A 7,977-nucleotide genomic window follows, 5' to 3' on the forward strand; every position below is an offset into this window, starting at 1 on the left:
AGTAAATGTAAGTAAGCAGTTTCTTTTGTGTAAGTTATTTAAGGATACATGAGAAACAAATTAAGAACAAAGTTTTTGTTTCGTGCGAGATCAGTGTTTTTTTAAATAAAAATTCGATGATTTTTTCCGTCTGAAGAATATACTACACCCTCAATGAAAGTGAAGGTCGTACACTTAATACCACTGGGAAACGTACTCTGTAGTTTCAAATTATTCTTTGCAGGTGCGGTAGACAACGATTACGACTTTCGCGGCCCAATGCCACGTCCTACAGTAGTTTCGTGAGTCTCTCAGAGAGAGCGCAGCACTGGCAACTTCTCGACAGTGCCGGAGAAAGTCCTGAGAATTTGCCATAGGCCCTACGTGCATGTTTTCCAGCGGGATCTGAGTTGGAAAAAAACGTGACAGGAATTCCAGAAGGTGTGGCAGCCGTACAGGAAAGGAATACCTGCCCGGTACACGTGCCAGAGAAGCAACGTCGCGCGAACAACGATGAACTGTGTTTCGTTACATAAAATTTAGTTTCCGCACTGTGTTTATTACTCGTTCGTCATCGTAGTCGTAAAGACAGGTGGATCCACCCTATACTAAGAGACAGTCAACAAAAGCAATGTTGGTTTTCCTACATAAGGAGCTAAAGGAATAGCCAGATAAATTTTTAGGGTATTATCAGATGTCAATTAATTCGAAATTATCTATGGTGGAAAGCAACATGTGTAAAACGGATATAGTCATGAGGGAATATGACAGTGCTGGAAGGAGACTAGAAGTTACTTTAAGAAAAGTTTCATTAACACACAGAATCGGATGAATACAAGACAATATTTATTATTACAGTGACATGCTTCATGACATGCATCATACTACTGCTATAAGCCGGCAAGTGGATATTACAGAATCGTCAGTATCCCATTCAGATGCCCCGTTACTTTCGGCAAGGTACTGTTCTGTTACATGTGCCCTGGTAATTCCTTGCTACGAGTCCATCTCCACATCTCTGTTTTATGTCATAAATACATGGATATTTTCGCACATCCAGAATTAAGGCCTACGCCCCTACATACTCCATGCTTCTGGTCGTGCGTTCTGGTCGGGAGCGCGCGACAGGCTGAACGTTTCAGGACACACTGCTCGTGTGGCCACTCAGGCAGCTGGGGTTCTTGCAGAAAAATAGGCCGCGGTGCACTTTGCTGCGTGCGACCTTGGAAACGCACCGCGCCAACGCAACAGCCGCATGAATTCACAGCTTTCTGGCCACACAGAGGCGTAACAAGAGGGGGACAGCGGATACGCCCCGCGCTGGGTATCAACTCCATGGGGTTGACCACACGGGCTATGTGCAATGGCACGAGCTACAACAATACCTGTTTTTGTCGTTTCACTCTAGGCACTCTATGGAGTGGAAGGGTAGCTAGAAACCGTGGGGACTGGGCCTGACCCCCCCTCTGCATTCACCCAATTCATCACTAAAATAGCGTGTAAGCAAAACAGCGTACTTTCTGTTATCGTCTACACATCTGGAATAAATTAATCGGAGTCATTGTTGCTATCATTGTTTAACGTTAAGCTACCATTCGTGTGCGTCTGACACGACGCAAGTTTTTGCATTCGCCTACTAGAGTTCCTGAAGAGACGCGAATGAGTGTTTTCTTTCACAAGATAAAGCTTGCAGGAGATCGAATAGAATATTTATTCGTTTGTACGTAAGTAAATGGAGCTATCTTTGAGTATTTTTTGTATAATTTTTTTATCTCTTAGTTGTTAGGAAGGAGACAAGGTGTTTCTTTTTTCTTTATGCAAAATGCCTGATAATTCTTGTGAAATCACTTTGCGATGATGACGATGATGATGATGATGATGAGCCGGCATTTTCGGTATGTTAGGTTTTAAGCTCCTTGAGAAATGCACTTCTTTGTTTTTTTACTGGTATTCGTTATGGCACAGGAGTTTAATGCGCAGAAGTTTAAAAACTGGAACACAGCAAGGCGCCATTTACTTGTTTTGTGACCAACACTTTATTTGTTGCGTAGATGTTCGCACGTATCCACTTCTCCTTTAGGGCAGTTCTAGGAAGTCACATTTTTTACAGGCATCTGTAACTTGAAGTACTGTATGTTGTCATGACTTTACACTGCTTATAAAGAATTAAACAGTGAGACTTTTTCGGAATCTAAAATATCATGCACATCTGTCGGAACTTAACAAACATTTGTGTCGAAAAATCAGGCCGAAGGCAACAACTCTGCGACTATTGGTCAGGAGCTCAGAAGGAATCTCACATTCATTTTTGCGTAATATTCCCACGTAAGTCAGCATCAAGTCGATCCAGGTTCTTGAAAGATGGACACTAGTACATCAGTTAGGAATGTTTTTTTTCCCATAGTCTTCTTTGTGAGTACCAATATGTTTTAAGAATACCTGGAAGACTGTTAGAACTGAACAACCCATCAGCCTGTATTCCTGAATACACGTCAAATACGTGCAAACAGAAGTTTCTATATTTTGCTACAGCAATCACCTTTTATTGTCAATTTCTCTGGGTTTTTAGGCAAATACTGCTTAAACGAGCAGCGCTCCTGAAATTGAATGAGTTCCAAGTCGTCAGATATTCTGCAGGAGAATACGCTTTTATGTATTTGTTTTTTTCTATAAGAGTGAGAAATTCATGAACAGCGAACAACAGGCGGATTTCTTCAGCTAATAATTATATACTTAATATGTAAATACCGAGTGACACCACTGTTTGACGTCACATTTGCATTACATAATATGTCTTAGTGTATTTTCTTGTATTTGGATTGTTGTCACCTTGTACAATATAACGTACCATACTGGTAGGCACAGAGGGAAACGGCTCTGGTTTTATGCTAGACTAGCTTTAATCTTCGGTCCTGCTTTCGCGCAACAGAGCACTTGTCTCAGGTTAACTGCGTGATAGAAATATTGCTTTTTTTCCCCTACAGTGCTGCTCTGGCTAAATACCTACTTCTTTAATTTGGTTTTACGGATTAGATCAGAAAAAAAGGAACGTTATACAAAGAGATCGTTTCATCACTAGAAACGGCAGTAATATCTGAATAACTATGGCATACATCCTTTTAAACATTATAGTTAAGATCAAAGAAACATCTAAAGTAAAAGGCATATTGGCTTTAACACCGAGTCGATATCCAGTTTGTTGCAGACGGGAGAAACATTTCTCAGATTCTGCCACCATCATCGTCACCATCATCATCATCATCATAAACAAAAATGGTTCAAATGGCTCTGAGCACTATGGGAGTTAACTGCTGAGGTCATCAGTCCCCTGGAATTAGCAGTACTTAAACCTAACTAACCTAAGGATATCACACACATCCATGCCCGAGGCAGGATTCGAACCTACGGCCGTAGCAGCAGCGCGGTTCCCGATTGTAGCGCCTAGAACCGCTCGGTCACAACGACCGGCAAACTTTTTTTGATGTGTGTCACAAAAAAAGGGAACACTGAGTTCGTGAGGGCCAATTGGTCAGTTAATGTGTTTAATGATTCGCAGTGTTGAAGTCAGTCAGTATTCTTGCCATTACAAACGTTTAAACAGACGGGAACCAAATAAGCTCATTGAAGTTCTCACTGTCAGATTTTGCAAAGCTTTCTCGCATTCTAGTTCTTGAGCTGTAAGCTTACAGTCAGCTTAACACAGCCAGCAAGCAAAACTTTTTATGAATAACAACAATTATCATTATTTTTATTAAAATAACTTTCACATGTCGACATTCCTACAAGGATAGGGCGGCAGGGAATTTTTTTGTGAGGTCAGATGAGTGCTATGCTGCGCCATTAACTAAGAAAGTGTACGTATCTGAGAGACCAACTGTTATATTTTTGATAATTTGATGTGATTATTTTTTTTTTTTTTTTTTTTGTTGGTATGCCGCGCAACACCGGAAGCAGTAAGCCGCGTGTTACCTTCAACTCGCAGAAAACTGATTTCCAAAATTCTGCAGATAACAACAACGTGACTTCGGATTCATACAACTGCTATACTCCGTTCTTCGTAAGAATAAACCTTATGTAAAAATTACGCTATTTAAACTACGTTTGCTGAAACATCATTGGATTTCGTTTCACGTAGAGCTGTCTCGAATACAGTCAAGTACGATAATGAGGACACGTGTCACGCTGTGCGTTACGTGTACATCGACTCAGCGATGATACGGGGCAACAGCTTTTTCTGAGCATTTAACTCGGACAGCACTGGTCAGGCAAGTGATCCAACTAATCTGCGGCGATGCGAACAGTTGCAGTGAAGACGTAAAAAGAGACGCAGAGAAATAATATAGCTACATATGTCATTCAGTTTTTAAACAGAAGGGATTAATATACGACGAAACTCAAGTGATACACTTCTTAGATGACCGGATTTTAGCTAACATAGTATTGTAATTACAAACAAGAGTGATAAAATTCCTGACTTTAACAAGTGTAATTTTTCTGCTTGAGATATGTGTTGGGCAGAAGCGCACTACTGATTTCCCATGTAGCTAAATCTTGAAGCCGCTGAATGTACTGTCAGTCATCTGGTAATCTCTGGACTCCTTGCATATCGGACTCTGAGCAATACGGTACATTACGGTACTGCTTCGTTGATAACGATGCGATCCACTATTCCTCCTCCTCTTATATGACGCTGTTTTCTGTATTTCGCCATCGTTCGACAGTGACGTGTCATAAAGCTTCGTTCATCAGCTCCAGTACGTTATCAGTTCCAGTACGTTTGGCAGCTTGAATGTCTTGCTATTTCGCGCTTCAAACCCCAAATCAATTCTATGGGTTCAGATTGAAGTGCTGCGGTGACAAATGTAAAAATGCGGCATTTGTACAGTGTGCTCAACGCCGCGAAAATTATTATTTTCCGTGTTTCTACTACACTTAACACTTCGCCTCCTGTGAGACTACATGTGTCCTACAAAACAGTGGGCATATTCAAATAAAAGAGTATGGTATTTGATGTTTTATTTTTCTCCAGAAAATTTAATTGTGTTATGTTTTCTTAACGTCAACAATCTTTTATAAAATTTCGATAATTGTATTTGCAATGAAAATCAGAATTTTGCGCGCGATATGTAATAAGAATTAGAAGATGTATATTTTTCTTGAAGATGATGATTAAGTATATTTTAAGTAACATATATTTGATGAATTTCGTAATTAAATGATTTAAGTAGTCAAACCGAACAAAAAACTTGTAGACCACAATGTGATTCGGACCGTCGCCAGTCAACACATAGACAGTCATTCTACGGCGCTAGCATTTAAGCCACGCATATAGATACAATTTCTGCCCTTATATTAAATACTTAGAGTTCCTCGAAAAACGCCAAAGCTTGGTTTTCTCTGTAATATTGTGGAAAACATTAAGAACAAATTGTTTCTCGCGATTAACGGCGTTCCGCTCGAGTGTTTCACTACTAAGCAGTAAGCAGAGACATCCGTTTTCACAATATGCATGAACAACGAGACCACAAGCAACGTTTACAGACACTATGACTGTATACAATTTTTGAAATAAAAATTATGCAGCTACAGTATGATTAAGAAAAACTTTGATGCCTGTTAATACATCGGAATGTCTTAAAGATCTTTTACGGTGTCATAGTAATAAGATATTACACTAATACATAAGTCGGACCTACTTCCAAGAGCGGATAACACCGGTGTACGAGAACTACTGTTGCTGAGCAGTCATCGCGTTTGTGTTTGCTTACATCATATTTATTCTTATGATGAACGAAGTATAATAACAGTGAGCCTAATTTAGAAGCAATAATACAGGACGCTGTTACGTCCCGCTCGGACTGTCAGAGTACGAAAATGAATCAGACACACTTCACAAATCAGATAACAACATTTTTGCAAATTTGAACATTCCTTTCTCTGAGTATACTCAAAACTCGAGATCAAATGTCACAAATTCAGCTCCGTTGAAAGCCACAGCCACTCAAACAATGCAAAAATTTCAGACATGGCAGTCATACAATCGGTACATCCACTCATCAAACATTAGGAACTCTTTGCAGAACAATTATCTTGGTGTTCTGCTTCAGCAGTTATTACAAGAAAATAGAAAAATGACAAAACAATTTGACGCTTCACTCAAATCTGGTCAAAAGGAACTAGCAAAACAACAAAAAGGAAATTAATGCAGAAATTCAGATTGTACCTTCTATTAGCGAGAAAACTGCAACAACACACGCACAAAGAACAACGTTCAGCGCAAAGACAGGCTGAGGTAGATGAAAAGGTTAAAGCAATCACTTACACAAACCGCCAAGACAGATCTTTTAATTATTACAAAGATCAATCAGGTAGTTCCTAGCGCAGTCATAACCACATTACGAAAGAACAGAACAGATACAACAAACGGGAACAGACAGAAAAATTATCGATGCCAGAACGAAGGAACAGTGCGAGACGCTGAAAACTCAGGTTGTTAACTTTTCTAGTAAATTAACTGAGTTACAGGTAAGTGCTGGTAATCAGTCAGATGGAACCCAGTCGGTACACTTTACAGAAACATAGCAATACCAATCGTTAGAAAATTTTAATCAGTGGCAGATGGTACTTAACAGACAATATAAGCAAGAAGTGAACAAAATTGACGCTCATCTTGCAGGAGCTGAAAAGAGCTTAACTTCTAAGGATTGTACTCAACTCACAATTGTACAGAAAACTGTAACGAACACGAAATGGGAAATATTCAGCAGAAACATTTAAGGAAACCTTTGAGAGATACAGACTTTGTAAAAACACACAAACATTCTCGCACTTTCTCCAATAGACAAAATTCTTTCGATACAAAGAGACGCAGCAGCTTTGATCACAAACACTTTCTGCCAATAACGAAATTTAAAGTTCTTCGAAATGGAGCAAACAACTTACATCTGTTAGCCAAGCAATTTAGTTTTTCATTTCCACCTACTTGGCCAGTTACACACAATTTAGATTTTATTTGCAGTTTTTTTGGGAGGAAAACTAGGAATGAGAATAACACCGATTGCCGACAATGTTTTTCAGCTGAAGAATTTGAGAGCGCATTCCTTACAGCGTACTGATTGAGACAAACAGCGTAGTGGACAAACTTCTAAATTTAGCAGACTTTGAAAACTAGCACTTTGAAACTCCCACTCAGTTTTTTGAACACATGGAACAACAAAGACAACATTTGTTGGAACCTGACAGCCTTTAGCGTTAATCCAGCTTTGCGTTTCGAAACCCCAAGGTCATTGCGTATTTCGCTACTAACAGAACACTAGAAATACAATATTTACGGATTCCGAGACGTTTTACAATTAATAGAGATTGCGCAGTCGTACACTCAGTACAGGAATATAAATTTTTCACACAAATCCGCAACTATCTGGACAGAAACCACTGAGATCACTCAGGGTCATCTAATCACAACAAGCGAAACCATTTTGGCAACGACAGATGATATCGAAACCAAAACTATAACAATCAGAATTCTGATGGATCTATGTATGTACGTATTCAACTGGGGACCTAGAAAAGACTGAGAGGCTTCGTCCCCGCCGTAACCCTCTGCGGTACACAACCCCACAACAGGCTACAGCAGTCCACTCACCCCACCGCCGCCCCACACCGAACCAAGGGCTATTATGCGGTTCGGCCACCGGTATGATACCCGTGTCACTAATACACTTGCGGGCACGCTCAGATAGCTTCCGCAAACCATTCAAACAAATGATCTTCGATTTCGAGTCCAGCCAAGCGATCACAGCCTCAATCACTGCATCATCATTGTCAAATTGTCGACCTTTGAGGTCTTTTTTTAGGTTTGGGAAATAAAAATGATGGAGCCAAATCTGGAGAATATGGGTGACGACGTAACAATTCGAACCCGCAATCAGGCAGAGTTTCCAGTGTTGCGAGGACTCGGTGCGCCGATGCGTTGTCCTGGCGCAAAAGAACGCCGAG

The sequence above is a fragment of the Schistocerca americana genome, chromosome 3 (genome assembly GCF_021461395.2).
Source record: "Schistocerca americana isolate TAMUIC-IGC-003095 chromosome 3, iqSchAmer2.1, whole genome shotgun sequence".
Taxonomy (NCBI): domain Eukaryota; kingdom Metazoa; phylum Arthropoda; class Insecta; order Orthoptera; family Acrididae; genus Schistocerca; species Schistocerca americana.